The sequence below is a fragment of the Puma concolor genome, chromosome F2, assembly GCF_028749965.1.
Source record: "Puma concolor isolate L17-30 chromosome F2, mPumCon1.1.hap2, whole genome shotgun sequence".
Taxonomy (NCBI): domain Eukaryota; kingdom Metazoa; phylum Chordata; class Mammalia; order Carnivora; family Felidae; genus Puma; species Puma concolor.
The window spans coordinates 30,926,575-30,943,381 of NC_141684.1; the positions used below are offsets into that span (position 1 = coordinate 30,926,575).

At 35.8% G+C, this 16,807-nt stretch overlaps 1 protein-coding gene across 2 annotated transcripts in view; it reads left to right on the forward strand.

The window, feature by feature from the left end:
• Positions 1–16,505, forward strand: part of LOC147571904 (uncharacterized) — a 53,554-nt gene extending 37,049 nt beyond the window's left edge. Inside the window, exons 3-4 of one of the 2 annotated variants that reach the window (XM_086695126.1) lie at positions 13,640–13,700; positions 16,340–16,505. The gene's annotated coding sequence lies outside the window, so the exon portion shown is untranslated. The remainder of the gene's footprint in view (positions 1–13,639; positions 13,701–16,339) is intronic. The other variant, XM_086695125.1, reaches the window with a different exon arrangement.
• Positions 16,506–16,807: the final 302 nt, after the last annotated feature.

Consider the following 16,807-nt stretch of genomic DNA (forward strand, 5'->3'; position numbering starts at 1 on the left):
ACGTTTACCTAATTACCTAACTGCTCAAGTTCACAGTGATGGTCTGTCTTTGGACTCCTACAGTATCTATTGTCTGTTTTTCTCCTCTTTACATTTACATTAATAATATCTTACATTATTATTTCATGCATATGCCAAGATTGTAGGATGTTGTAGGATATGTGGACTATGTTTTATATTTCTTTTGCTTCTCACCAAGTTTCTTGCATGGTTCTGTGTAACTAACGGGTACACATTAAATGCTTATGCACAAATGGATCAGTGAGCCATGAATGAATCACATTCAAATTTAATGAAGAACACAGTAGGAAACTTCAGGAGCAGATTTTGTCTTTCCACAATCTCATGTTATCTTTCTTCTTAACTCTATCAATTAATAACGATGGCTAGTTTTACTGGCATTCAGGTCTTTCATTCTTTCATTAGAACTTAATTCTTATTACGTTGTCTACATTTTGCTTTTTCTAATGATGCCATTATCATTCTGTGACTGTATCTTTGATGCTCCATTGTAATATTTAATTTCATGTTTATTTTCAAGATCTGTTACTTTAAATGTACTCTTTGATCTTCTATTCATCCAGACTTTTCTTTAAATTCTGCCAAAGATCTACTCTGAATTTATGTCTTTTCCCAGTGAGATTTGTGCTCTGAAATATATGTCTGCAGACAAGATTCAATTTTATAATAGTTTCACAGGATCTGGAAAGTCCAGGCCTGTTCCCATTGCCTCACTGAACAATGTCAGAGGTAGGAATTGAAACTTGTGAGTAGATGGTAATGAGGTAATGCTTTGGGGTGTAAGAATCATAAACTAGAGGATATATCAGGAGGACAAATGATTTCTCCTTCTAATGGTTGTTTATCATCTTTATATCACAGATTCTCAATGTTTTCACTCTTATCTCTCAACATAGTTGAGATTATAATCACACTTATTATACATACATCATATATATATATATATATATATATATATATATATATATGTTTTCCAGATTAAGTCATAAATACTCTAAAAAGGCCATTTGAGAAAGTCACAGATGAACTTTTTAGCTGGAGTTTAGTTATCAAATTATAATCAATGTGATTACTGGACTAGTGGATCAAGCATAGGATTAGAAACGAAGTCTGAGGGGCAATGGGTGGCTCAGTCGGTTGGGTGTCCAACTTCGGCTCATGTCATGATCTCACAGTTTGTGAGTTCAAGCCCTGCGTTGGGCTGTGTGCTGACAGCTTGGAGCCTGGAGCCTGCTTCGGATTCTGTGTCTCCTTCTCTCTCTGTGCTTCCCCCACTCCTGCTCTGTCTCTGTCTCTGTCTCTCTCAAAAATAAATAAACATTAAAAAATTAAAAAAAAATTAAGTCTGAAATGTAACTGCAAATATATGTGTGTAAATAGTATATATACTCACATATGTAGTATATATTATATACAGTGTATTAAAAACCATATGCAACCAATATAGATGAAGAGAAAATGTATTTGGCTGTTTACCACCTCCCATGAATTTATGAATATATATGTGGAAACTAAATTATAAAAAAATTATTTCTTAATTTACAGTGTATAAGAGTTAAAAAACACAGGTATGGAAAGAATCCTGTTATATTAATGTCTGTTTCTATTACTACAACATATGTTGATGTGCCCTTAGATCTGTATTCAGTCCATCAAGCAGGTTTCCTCTTCCTCCCAGATTCTTGTTAAATTTAATAAGTACATATCTTTGGCCTCATTCAAATGATTGATAAATATGTTGTATAAGATGGATCTGTCAACAGAGACTAAGAGCATAACTTTGTCAAAGTGACATTAATTCACTAGCTATTACCCTTTTTAAAATATTTGCATTATCATGAATAATTGTGCCATTCTGTATAAGGCATTTTTAATAATTCCTATATGTGAGGGGAAGTAGATTAAACTTACACATTATGATTAATACCAACCCAGTGTCATGGATATCTGTAGTTTTATTTTTGAATTCTGTACCTTTTCCTTTCTTCTTCTGATAGCCATACCTTGAAGAAATACATCCCTTTCCTGAATCCTGTAATTCTACTGATTTCTGCCAAGTAGTACTTAGTTTCTCTCCTCTTCCTGCTTGAGTATTAATCATAGGAGCTGATTGGAGGCCTCCACCAAGATTTTTATTTTTTTTAATTTTTATTTTTTAATATATTGAATTTATTGTCAATAAATTCAGTGCTCATCCCAAAAGATGCCCTCTTAAATGCCCATCACCTACCCTTCCCTCCCTCCCACTCCCCCATTAACCCTCAGTTTGTTCTCAGTTTTTTTTTTTTTAATTTTTTTTTCAACGTTTTAATTTATTTTTGGGACAGAGAGAGACAGAGCATGAACGGGGGAGGGGCAGAGAGAGAGGGAGACACAGAATGGGAAACAGGCTCCAGGCTCCGAGCCATCAGCCCAGAGCCTGACGCGGGGCTCGAACTCCCGGACCGCGAGATCGTGACCTGGCTGAAGTCGGACGCTTAACCGACTGCACCACCCAGGTGCCCCTGTTCTCAGTTTTTAAGAGTCTCTTATGCTTTGGCTCTCTCCCTCTCTAATCTCATTTTTTTTCCCTTCCCCTTCCCCATGGGTTTCTGTTAAGCTTCTCAGGATCCACATAAGAGTGAAAACATATGGTATCTGTCTTTCTCTGTATGGCTTATTTCACTTAGCATCACACTCTCCAGTCCCATCCACGTTGCTACAAAGGGCCATATTTCATTCTTTCTCATTGCCACGTAGTACTCCATTGTGTATATAAACCACAATTTCTTTATCCATTCCTCAGTTGATGGACATTTAGACTTTTTTCCACAATTTGGCTATTGTTGAGAGTGCTGCTATAAACATTGGGGTACAAGTGCCCCTATGCATCAGTACTCCTGTATCCCTTGGGTAAATTCCTAGCAGTGCTATTGCTGGGTCATAGGGTAGGTCTATTTTTAATTTTTTGAGGAACCTCCACACTGTTTTCCAGAGCGGCTGCACCAGTTTGCATTCCCACCAACAGTGCAAGAAGGTTCCCGTTTTTCCACATCTTCACCAGAATCTATAGTCTCCTGATTTGTTCATTTTGGCCACTCTGACTGGCGTGAGGTGATATCTGAGTGTGGTTTTGATTTGTATTTCCCTGATGAGGAGCGACGTTGAGCATCTTTTCATGTGCCTCTTGGCCATCCAGATGTCTTCTTTAGAGAAGTGTCTATTCATGTTTTCTGCCCATTTCTTCACTGGGTTATTTGTCTTTCGGGTGTGGAGTTGTTTTTTTTTTTTTTTAATTTTTTTTTTCAATATATGAAATTTATGTCAAATTGGTTTCCATACAACACCCAGTGCTCATCCCAAAGGTGCCCTTCTCAATACCCATCACCCACCCTCCCCTCCCTCCCACCCCCATCAACCATCAGTTTGTTCTCAGTTTTTAACAGTCTCTTATGCTTTGGCTCTCTCCCACTCTAACCTCTTTTTTTTCTTTTTTCCTTCCCCTCCCCCATGGGTTTCTGTTAAGTTTCTCAAGATCCACATAAGAGTGAAACCATATGGTATCTGTCTTTCTCTGTATGGCTTATTTCACTTAGCATCACACTCTCCAGTCCCATCCACGTTGCTACAAAGGGCCATATTTCATTCTTTCTCATTGCCACGTAGTACTCCATTGTGTATATAAACCACAATTTCTTTATCCATTCCTCAGTTGATGGACATTTAGGCTCTTTCCACAATTTGGCTATTGTTGAGAGTGCTGCTATAAACATTGGGGTACAAGTGCCCCTATGCATCAGTACTCCTGTATCCCTTGGGTAAATTCCTAGCAGTGCTATTGCTGGGTCATAGGGTAGGTCTATTTTTAATTTTCTGAGGAACCTCCACACTGTTTTCCAGAGCGGCTGCACCAATTTGCATTCCCACCAACAGTGCAAGAGGGTTCCCGTTTCTCCACATCCTCTCCAGCATCTATAGTCTCCTGATTTGTTCATTTTGGCCACTCTGACTGGCGTGAGGTGATATCTGAGTGTGGTTTTGATTTGTATTTCCCTGATAAGGAGCGGCGTTGAACATCTTTTCATGTGCCTGTTGGCCATCTGGATGTCTTCTTTAGAGAAGTGTCTATTCATGTTTTCTGCCCATTTCTTCACTGGGTTATTTGGTTTTCAGGTGTGGAGTTTGGTGAGCTCTTTATAGATTTTAGATACTAGCCCTTTGTCTGATATGTCATTTGCAAATATCTTTTCCCATTCTGTTGGTTGCCTTTTAGTTTTGTTGGTTGTTTCCTTTGCTGTGCAGAAGCTTTTTATCTTCATAAGGTCCCCGTAATTCATTTTTGCTTTTAATTCCCTTGCCTTTGGGGATGTGTCGAGTAAGAGGTTGTTATGGCTGAGGTCAGAGAGGTCTTTTCCTGCTTTCTCCTCTAGGGTTTTGATGGCTTCCTGTCTCACATTCAGGTCCTTTATCCATTTTGAGTTTATTTTTGTGAATGGTGTGAGAAAGTGGTCTAGTTTCAACCTTCTGCATGTTGCTGTCCAGTTCTCCCAGCACCATTTGTTAAAGAGACTGTCTTTTTTCCATTGGATGTTCTTTCCTGCTTTGTCAAAGATGAGTTGGCCATACGTTTGTGGGTCTAGTTCTGGGGTTTCTATTCTATTCCATTGGTCTCTCTGTTTTTGTGCCAATACCATGCTGTCTTGATGATTACAGCTTTGTAGTAGAGGCTAAAGTCTGGGATTGTGATGCCTCCTGCTTTGGTCTTCTTCCTCAAAAGTGCTTTGGCTATTCAGGGCCTTTTGTGGTTCCATATGAATTTTAGGATTGCTTGTTCTAGCTTTGAGAAGAATGCTGGTGGAATTTTGATTGGGATTGCATTGAATGTGTAGATAGCTTTGGGTAGTATTGACATTTTGACAATATTTATTCTTCCAATCCATGAGCAGGGAATGTCTTTCCATTTCTTTATATCTTCTTCAACTACCTTCATAAGCTTTCTATAGTTTTCAGCATACAGATCTTGTACATCTTTGGTTAGATTTATTTGTAGGTATTTTATGCTTCTTGGTGCAATTGTGAATGGGATCAGTTTCTTTATTTGTCTTTCTGTTGCTTCATTGTTAGCGTATAAGAATGCAACTGATTTCTGTACATTGATTTTGTATCCTGCAACTTTGCTGAATTCATGTATCAGTTCTAGCAGACTTTTGGTGGAGTCTGTCGGGTTCTCCATGTATATTATCATGTCATCTGCAAAAAGTGAAAGCTTGACTTCATCTTTGCCAATTTGGATGCCTTTGATTTCGTTTTGTTGTCTGACTGCTGATGCTAGAACTTCCAACACTATGTTAAACAACAGCGGTGAGAGTGGACATCCCTGTTATGTTCCTGATCTCAGGGGGAAAGCTCTCAGTTTTTCCCCATTGAGGATGATATTAGCTGTGGGCTTTTCATAAATGGCTTTTATGATGTTTAAGTATGTTCCTTCTATCCCGACTTTCTCGAGGGTTTTTATTAAGAAAGTTTGCTGAATTTTGTCAAATGCTTTTTCTGCATCGATTGACGGGATCGTATGATTCTTATCTCTTCTTTTATTAATGTGATTGATGTATCACATTGATTGATTTGCAAATATTGAACCAGCCCTGCATCCCAGGAGTGAATCCCACTTGATCATGGTGAATAATTCTTTTTATATGCTGTTGAATTTGATTTGCTAGTATCTTATTGAGAATTTTTGCATCCATATTCATCAGGGATATTGACCTGTAGTTCTCTTTTTTTATTAAGTCTCTGGTTTAGGAATCTAAGTAATACTGGCTTCATAGAATGAGTCTGGAAGTTTTCCTTACCTTTCTATTTTTTTTGGAATAGCTTGAAAAGGATAGGTATTATCTCTGCTTTAAATGTCTGGTAGAATTCCCCAGGGAAGCCATCTGGTTCTGGACTCTTATTTGTTGGGAGATTTTTGATAACTGATTCAATTTCTTCGCTGGTTATGGGTCTGTTCAACCTTTCTATTTCCTCCTGTTTGAGTTTTGGAAGCGTGTGGGTGTTTAGGAATTTGTCCATTTCTTCCAGATTGTCCAGTTTGTTGGCATATAATTTTTCATAGTATTCCCTGATAATTGCTTGTATTTTTGAGGGATTGGTTGTAATCATTCCATTTTCATTCATGATTTTATCTATTTGGGTCCTCTCCCTTTTCTTTTTGAGAAGCCTGGCTAGAGGTTTATCAATTTTGTTTATTTATTTCAAAAAACCAACTCTTGGTTTCATTGATCTGCTCTACAGGTTTTTTTTTTTGGATTCTACATTGTTTATTTCTGCTCTGATCTTTATTATTTCTCTTCTTCTGCTGGGTTTAAGGTGTCTTTGCTGCTCTGCTTCGGTTTCCTTTAGGTATGCTGTTAGATTTTGTACTTGGGATTTTTCTTGTTTCTTGAGATAGGCCTGGATTGCAAGGTATTTTCCTCTCAGGACTGCCTTTGCTGCATCCCATAGCGTTTGGATTGTTGTATTTTCATTTTCATTTGTTTCCATATATTTTTAATTTCTTCTCTAATTGCCTGGTTGACCCATTCATTCTTTAGTGGGGTGTTCTTTAACCTCCATGCTTTTGGAGGTTTTCCAGACTTTTTCCTGTGGTTGATACCAAGCTTCATCGCATTGTGGTCCAAAAGTATGCATGGTATGATCTCAATTCTTGTATACTTATGAAGGGCTGTTTTGTGACCCAGTATGTGATCTATCTTGGAGAATGCTCCATGTGCACTTGAGAAGAAAGTATATTCTGTTGCTTTGGGATGCAGAGTTCTAAATATATCTGTCAAGTCCATCTGATCCAATGTATCATTAAGGGCCCTTGTTTCTTTATTGATCATGTGTCTAGATGATCTATCCATTATTGTAAGTGGGGTATTAAAGTCCCCTGCAATTACCACATTCTTGTCAATAAGGTTGCTTATGTTTGTGAGTAATTGTTTTATATATTTGGGGGCTCCCGTATTCGGCGCATAGACATTTATAATTGTTAGTTCTTCTTGATGGATAGACCCTGTAATTATTATATAATGCCCTTCTTTATCTCTTGTTACAGCCTTTAATTTAAAGTTTAGTTTGTCTGATATAAGTATGGCTACTCCAGCTCTCTTTTGACTTCCAGTAGCATGATAAATAGTTCTCCATCCCCTCACTTTCAATCTGAAAGTGTCCTCAGGTCTAAAATGAGTCTCTTGTAGACAGCAAATAGATGGGTCTTGTTTTTTTTATCCATTCTGATACCCTGTGTCTTTTGGTTGGTGCATTTAGTTCATTTACATTCAGTGTTATTATAGAAAGATATGGGTTTAGAGTCATTGTGATGTCCGTAGGTTTCATGCTTGTAGCGATGTCTCTGGTACTTTGTCTCACAGGATCCCCCTTAGGATCTCTTGTAGGGCTGGGTTAGTGGTAATGAATTCCTTCAATTTTTGTTTGGGAAGACCTTTATCTCTCCTTCTGTTCTAAATGACAGATTTGCTGGATAGAGGATTCCTGGCTGCATATTTTTTCTGTTCACCACATTGAAGATTTCCTGCCATTCCTTTCTGGCCTGGCAAGTTTCAGTAGAGAGATCCGTCACGAGTCTTATCGGTCTCCCTTTATATGTTAGAGCACATTTATCCCTAGCTGCTTTCAGAATTTTCTCTTTATCCTTGTATTTTGCCAGTCTCACTATGATATGTCGTGCAGAAGATCGATTCAAGTTACGTTTGAAGGGAGTTCTCTGTGCCTCTTGGATTTCAATGCCTTTTTCCTTCCCCAGATCAGGGAAGTTCCCAGCTATTATTTCTTTAAGTATACCTTCAGCACCTTTCCCTCTCTCTTTCTCCTCTGGAATACCAATTATGCATAGATTTCTCTCTAGTGCATCACTTAGTTCTCTAATTTTCCCCTCATACTCCTGGATTTTTTAATCTCTCTTTTTCTCAGCTTCTTCTTTTTCCATAATTTTATCTTCTAGTTCACCTATTCTTTCCTCTGCCTCTTCAATCCAAGCTGTGGTCGTCTCCATTCTATTTTGCAGCTCATTAATAGCATTTTTTAGCTCCTCCTGACTGTTCCTTAGTCCCTTGATCTCTGTAGCAATAGATTCTCTGCTGTCCTTTATACTGTTTTCAAGCCCAACAATTAATTTTATGACTATTATTCTAAATTCACTTTCTGTTATATTGTTTAAATCATTTTTGATCAGTTTGTTAGCTGTCATTATTTCCCGGAGGTTTTTTTGAGGGGAATTCTTCGGTTTGGTCATTTTGGATAGTCCCTGGAGTGGTGCGGGACTGTGGGGCACTTACCCTGTGCTGTCTTGAATAACTTGTGTTGGTGGATGGGGCCGCAGTCAGACCTGATGTCTGCCCCCAGCCCACCGCTTCCACCAAGATTTTTAAAGAGAATCTGAAAGAGCCCTTCTCTTTTCTGGGGTTACATGTATGCATATAAAGCCTGAAAATCTTCTAAAACGTTTAAAAAGGTTAGTTTGAGAGACATAAGCTAGAACAGAGAGAGGGTCAATTTAGAGATCAGTGAAAGTTCAGATAGTATCTCAAGTCCTGTTTCCAGTTTTCTTAGCTTTCCTATTATTTGCCTCCACCACTCAGTAGATTCCCTCTTGACCTAACCTAGCTTAAGGTAGGTGTCTGTCACTTTAACTAAAAGAATACTGACTAGAATTTTCAAGAACTTCTTTTTTGTAAATTTTTAAAAATGTTTTATTTTTGAGACAGAGAGAGACAGAGCATGAGCGGGGAGGACCAGAGAGAAAGGGAGACACAGAATCCCTAGCAGGCTCCAGGCCCTGAGCTGTGAGCACAGAGCCTGACGCAAGGCCTGAACCCTCGAACGGTGAGATCATGACCTGAGCCAAAGTCGGATGCCCAACCAACTGAGCCACCCAGGCGCCCCATCAAGAACTTCTAATAGACATCTGCATCTGAAGAAATACTTGTTGCTTACACATTTTCAGAGCTAAACTTGAAAATCAGTGTATATAGCTGTGTAAATGGTAGCACACTTTGCAGGTCTTTCTGGTTCCCAAATAACTGCTTATCTGCCTTTAGTGAAACTTAAGTTCTCAGTGTCTGTAGCAGTCAAGATTGTATTAGAGAAGTAGAAGAACTAGGAGAAGTAGTAGAACTAGGAGGGGGTATATGCGCATGTGGGGTGTGTGTGTGTGTGTGTGTGTGTGTGTGTGTGTGTGTGTATGTGTGTGTATGTTAACCATTTTGCTTTGTGGATTTGACCTCACATAATTGTGGCAGCTAGTTAAACAGCTTCTGTACAGCTTTTATTTTCACATATGATGATGTATCTTGGAGTCCTAAGGAAGGAAAGGTGGGTATAAAGTATAGGAGAGCAAGAACAAGATGGAAACACAAACACACAGTGGGGGAGAACAAGAAAAAGCCCATGAGTTTGGACTGAAACCCAGTTTTTATTGCCTCTGACTTGATGGTGTGGGTCTCCTATAAAAACCAGGGCTCTTTAGCATAGAGCTGAACACAGAGTCCTGTCCCAGGAGTTGGAAATGCTGAAGGACAATACAGAGGGGGATGGGAGAGTTGCAGACCTCATCCCTCACAAATGTCCATGAGATAGATGAGCCAGAAGATAATCAACAAAACAAATTCTGCTTTACTTCCAACCTTCTTCAGACCCTCCCACAAGAACCTCTTTTGTGAACCCTCTAAAGAAACATATAGATATAGGAAGTCTGAGGTATGTAGATAAGCTCAGCTAGTTAACCCATTACAAAATCGCCACAGCATCTAAATCATTGAAATACTTGAACATATCCTGAAGAAGCAAAAAATGTGTGTGTGTGTGTGTGTGTGTGTGTGTGTGTGTGTGTGTGTGTGTAAGTGGTGGTATAAGTATAGGATAGGGAGAAAAAGGAATAAGTATTAATAAAAAAAAGGCATCTTAATGAAGCAGAGGGCCAAATTATCACTATATTTCATATTGGAATATCATGTTGCAGAGTGATTCCTTTTAGTGTGCCTAAATTCTGTGAGACGATGAAATTTTTTCTTCAGTTTTTGGAAGAGAGAGTAGGTAACATCAAAATTTCATGAAGAAGTGTATTTTGCCTTCTAGTAATTGTTGGATTTTCTCATGCTATTTTCTTCTGAATAATAGAATTTTATGGTTATGGTGTTTTGTTTAATTCAGGGATGGGTAGTCTTGGCTACAGTCTGAGTATTTTTTTACATCTTAAAACTATTTTAGTTTGTTCTAGGTTTGATAAAACATGTGGCCTGAAGGACTTTTCCTTTAACTTATAAGCCATATGCTTTGGGAAGGAAACTCAATCCATATATTATGGATTCGTTTATACTGAAGTCATTAACGTGTAGTGTAAGAGGACTCTCTCCCTGTCTTTAAAATAAGCTTCCTTCTCTTAAAACAGAAAGCTTTGCTTTTCCAAGAGTAAATGATCTTGGAGACCGATGGTCTAAATCCTGTTTGAAAGTTAAACTGCATGAAATTAGGGTAGGTTCTTTGCCTATTTGTATTTTTATATCAGCGCTGTCAATCTATTTGCTTATATTTTCATCTCAATTTTATTAATATCTCATTTTGTGGTGGAGTGTCTCCATCTAAAAAGGATTATCATTACATTATTGTCCCATCAGAATCCTTTTGTTAGATGTGCTAGTTAGATAAATCATCATCAAAATTCTTTAATTGTTATTTGCTTCATAATTCTAAAATACCTCATCATTGCAATAATTGTATCTTAAATCTACTTAAAATTTTTAATTATGCTTTAAAACTATTCAATCTATTGATTAAATTAATTATAGTGTCTAAATACTACTATGTATTTCTAAAGTTTATATGGAGTTTTCTCATTTATAATTTTTTGATAAACTTTTCTCACACCATTTTTGCTGTAATTTCAGTGAAATGAAAAAGGATAAAGTACTATTCCTCCTGGAAGTTTTTCCTATTCAAATCCTGAATTTAAGATTATATTATTATTCTTATGTGCAATTTTCTTGAGGCAAAACCAAAACCAAGGACAAAAATCCCAAACTAGAAATATTACCACAAAACAACATATTTAATATATGTTAATGCATTTTTATTTATTCTTCTTAGACACACACGTGTAGTTGTATGTATGTGCATATATGCATATGTGCACATACATATGGGTACACACATATATATGCGTATTTATATGTATATACCATATTAGTATGGAGGCAGACATACATATTCTTAGTTTTTATACATTTATTAGAAAATGTGTTTATACATATAACATATAGATACATATATACATATGATATATGAATATATAAATGTATAAAATTACACACATACACTATTTTTAAAATTGCGCACACTCAGTTAAACAATTCAGAAAACAAAGAAAGGATATTAAATTCATCTTTCAACTGTCACATGTTTGAAGCAGCACCTTTAGCTTCTAGTATTTTCAACCATACAAATGGGTGTATTAATGGATCTGTTCTAATTAAACTATGTCCGGTACCAAGGCATGAAAAATACTATAGCTTTATAATGAATGTTATTATTGAGCAGAATGGGTCCCCCATCCTATGTTATTTTTTCAGCATTCCCCACCTATTTTTAGAAATAATTACAATTATTTTTTTTTTTTTTTTTTTTTAAATTTTTTTTTTTTTCAACGTTTATTTATTTTTAGGACAGAGAGAGACAGAGCATGAACGGGCGAGGGGCAGAGAGAGAGGGAGACACAGAATCAGAAACAGACTCCAGGCTCTGAGCCATCAGCCCAGAGCCCGACGCGGGGCTCGAACTCACGGACCGCGAGATCGTGACCTGGCTGAAGTCGGACGCTTAACCGACTGCGCCACCCAGGCGCCCCACAATTATTTTTAATACACATTTTAACATAAGCTTGTCAGATTTAGAAAAAAATACACTTTGAGATTTTATTAATATTAAATTTATAGATTAATTCAGAAAAACATATTCTGATTATAATATTGAATATTTTCTCAATATTTAAGAAATGTTTTTAGGGGCACCTGGATGGCTCAGTTGGTTAAGCATCCAACTTCGACTCAGGTCATAATCTCATGGTTCATGAGTTCAAGTCCCGCATTGAACTCTGTGCTGTCAGCACAGAGCCTGGAGCCTGCTTCAGATTCTGTGTGTCCCTCTCTCTCTGCCCCTCCCCTGTTTGTGCTTTGTTTCTCTCCCCCCCCCCCCCCCGCAAATAAATAAACATTGAGATTTTTAAAAAATATATATCCGCTGTGTAGTTCCTGTTTATTCCTAGTTACATTCTTGTTTCTATCTTTATATATATTTTTCTTCTTCCATTTGTTTTCTAACTTTTTGGAAAAATATATAGTAGTTTTCATTTATCTGCTTATAATGAATATCTTATGTGTACAGTTATGATAGAAAAGATTAAATGGAACAAAATTTTGACTTTGGTTATTTTCATATATATATATCTTCATTACCCCAGGTTTTATTTTTTTTTAAATTTTTTTTTTTTCAACGTTTATTTATTTTTGGGACAGAGAGAGAGACAGAGCATGAACGGGGGAGGGGCAGAGAGAGAGGGAGACACAGAATCGGAAACAGGCTCCAGGCTCTGAGCCATCAGCCCAGAGCCCGACGCGGGGCTCGAACTCACGGACCGCGAGATCGTGAACCCCAGGTTTTAAAATATACACACATTGCAAACATTCTGATGTTAAATATTATGTAGACACTTACCAATTGAGTAAATGGCATCTTTTTTTTGATTGCTGTTTAGAGAATGTAGACTTACAAGGTTCCCTCAAGCAGGTAGAGTGGATTACAATACTAGATTCTTATTCTAACTTAAGGAGATGTTTCATTTATTATAAATGCCATAAGGACAAGACAGTTGGAAAACCATACTTTAAATCACCTTAAAATGGATTTCTCCAAGAAATACAGAACCCCCCTTCCCCCACTCAACATCTTTACTGTTTGGTCTAGCTTAGAAGATTCACATCATCAAGAATTATAACATGTCAAGATATCTAAAATTAATGAGTTCAAATGTATGAACAAGAAAGTACAATTAACATGTAGAATTCTATTTACATTGTTACTGTGAACCCTATTCTTTAAAAACTATGATTTATTTATTTGAACTTCACTAATTGGCTTTTTTCACTGAGTAGAAATTTTTCTTCCTTTTCAACTCATGACATATTTTTATTTCAAAAATGATATTTAAGATTTTCATATACTTCATAGTGAAACCAAAATTTAATTATATTTTTTGTATACTAACATTTGTATTACAGAAAAATAATTTTGTATAAATTTCTTCAAAGTGTGGGTATCATTAATTTGTTAGTTATCCTTTCGTATCATTATAATTTATTACTGTTTGTAAATATGTATCAGAATGAAAAAGTAGGAAAGTATATAAATATATCAGAACCACAAAAATGGCTAGCTAAAAATAAATGGTAAAAGTAGGTCAAGGCTTAAGAGGGAAAAGAAGTAATAAAATATTATGAAATAGACATAGAGCTTTCACTTTCTTATAATTAAGGGTATAAGAGTAATATTATGACTGTTGATTTTACATTTATATTTGTCTCTTTAGAAATGTTTTGGGACAAAGTGGAAAGAAAAATCTCTGGTGCTATTTTGATACATTAAAGAAGGTACATACAAATTTAACACAGTAGATAGAGAAATCAGATAATTTTTAGTTCTTTGTCATTCCTTTGTATTTAATTTTCTTTCATTAGCAATTGCTTTTTATATTTATTTATTTATTTATTTATTTATTTATTTATTTATTTATTTAAATTTTTTTTCAACGTTTTTATTTATTTTTGGGACAGAGAGAGACAGAGCATGAACGGGGGAGGGGCAGAGAGAGAGGGAGACACAGAATCGGAAACAGGCTCCAGGCTCCGAGCCATCAGCCCAGAGCCTGACGCGGGGCTCGAACTCACGGACCGCGAGATCGTGACCTGGCTGAAGTCGGACGCTTAACCGACTGCGCCACCCACGCGCCCCAGAGACTATGTGTTTAAATGGGAAGCTGCTTTAAACAGCTTTAAGAACCAGAAAGAACAGAAAGAAGTGATAACAATTTGAATAAAGGAAGTCTGAGTGGTAGACTATTAAGAGAATGGAAGAAATAATGGAGAATGGAAGTCTTTCTTATATACCTGAATTAAATGTTTAAAAGCTATATTGAAGCTGCTACATTATGTAATACATGGCAAGTACATTTACAGATTAATGCTGAGCTAAAATACTTTGCCAATCACTAAATAGTGTGTGCATCTTGATATTCTGGTCCTGTAACAAAGATATTGCAAAACGCTTTTGAAATTTATTTGGATGGAGACAAAATATGAAGACAAGAAGAGTTAGCGGATATAAATTTATAGTCACAAAATTATTTTTATGATTTTTATGATTAAATATAAAGCTAAAAACCATGCTACAAAGATCGAGTATCAATCTGAGTATCATGATTTTCATGTGCTGTCCAAATGCAGTTATATGGAATTATAGAAGCTTGAAATAACATAATAAAACTCTTTCATTTTACAGATTAGATTCAGGAACTATCCGCAGCATTGTATTTATGTCTGTGAGATAAAGTGAAATATGGGAAGTGAAAAAATAAGGAAAGAACTAGGCAGACATTTTGTGATAGGGAGTTTTGTTTGCTTAAAGGATCTTTCTCTTTGCCGTATGGCAGGCACTTCAGATGGCACACAGGAAACTCAGGCTACAAGAGTGAGACACTGTGCTGTGCTTTCAGAATCTCAGGAGAAAATCATGTTCAGAGAAGATTTTACTTATTTCTCTGAATGTTTATTATAAATTTAGCATTCGTTTATCTGATTCATAGGTGGAATCAAGGATCTTATCCAGTTGGATCCACTTAGTTTATATTATCTATCTTTAAAAATATCTGAGAATATTTACAAATTTTATACTTTATTAAAGAAGAAAAGGCTTGAGAGTGACAAACCACATTACAGAATGAAAGCTATATAGATACATGAATGGATTAATATTTATAACAGTTTTGTAACAGGGAGGATCAGAGAGACAGCTAAGCATAGACTGTCTCTTGCCTCTTCTACACCTAATCCTGGGAATGTAAAAAGAGAATTTAAGTAGATGGTTGAATTTTGAGTAGTGTAGTAATGGAAATAAAACCTAGGTCCAGGGGCGGGGGCACATGGGTGGCTCTTGTGATTTTGGCACAGGTCATGATCCCAGGGGATCAAGCCCCATGTCAGACTCTGTGCTGAGTGTGGAGTCTGCTTAGGATTCTCTTTCTTCCTCTGCCCCTCTCCCTCACTTGTGCTTTCTTTCTCTAAAATAAAATAAAATAAAATAAATAAATAAGATAAATAAGTAAAAGATAGGTCCAAAAGTGTAAACCAGCACCATAATAGATGGAACTAATGGAAATGGTAGAGCAGTGTAAGGTCTTACTCTTTCATAAATTGTCCTAGATATTACCATACATTTATTCTTTCATAAAATTTTAGAATCAGTCACTAAGTCTCCTCCAAAAATTCTTCTTGGATTTCAGTTGAAATGGCATTTATAAGTAATATAGATTTATTTGGAGAGAACTGACAACTCTGTAATAATAGGGTGAACTTTGCATGAACATGGTATATCCTTCCATTTAAAAAGGCATCCTTTTTGTCCGTTAATAGAATTGGCTATTTATGAGAGTCTATTTTTTTGCTGTTATAAACTTCATCTGTATTTTCTATTAACATTTTCGACTTATTGTGAAGTAGAGAAATATTAGTGATATATATATCATATATATATGGCTGTTAATATATATGTTATATATATCTTATATTTCCAATATTGGTGATATATATAGCATATTGATGTACAAATATATATATGTATGGCTGGTAATATATATGTTATATATATCTTATAATTCCAATATATTTCCAATAGTTTGTTTATTGATTCTTTAGGATCTTCTATGTAAATTATAGCATATGCAAATATCAATATTATCCTTTCCTGATGTTTTTTTCTTGTTTGATTACTTTGCCATGACTCCTAGGGTTATGTTGCTCAGTCATGGGTATAATAATCATCCTTGACTTACTTCCAGAGTTAAAAAGAATGCTTCTGAAATTTCCCTATTAAATACAATGTTTGCTATAAAATTGGCAACTTTATTTTATTATTTTAAGGAAATTGCCTTTTAGATATTTTTCTAGAGTATTAACATAATTGAATATTCAATTTTCCTTTTTTTCTCCTTGAATCTGTTACTTTTTTCTTATAGTTCATGAATAAAGTGAATGACCTCATTGCAAATATGCTGCTATTGAAGAACTCTGGCATTTCTGGTTTAAATTCTACCTGAGCACATTATAGAAGGATTCAATTACCTGATATAGTATTTATTTAGAAAATTTGCATTTATGTGAATAAATGTTATTGGAATATGATTTCCTTTTCTATTGCCTTCAACTGATTTCATTATGAGATTAAAATATTCTAATAACATAAGCCTGGAAACCTTCCCTCTTTATTGTTATTTTTTTGAAATATCTTGTATGATATAAAAATTATTCCTTTAGAATTTGGAGGAATTCACCTATAAAACCATCTCAAGTTGAAGGTGCTTGAAGTGGGGAAAAAGGACAGATTTTTGTTTTCTGTTTTGAATTCTTTATTATTGGTCTACTCAGGTTTTCTATTTTTTATTGTGCTAGTATTTTCCAAAAATGTATTTACTTAACCTATATTT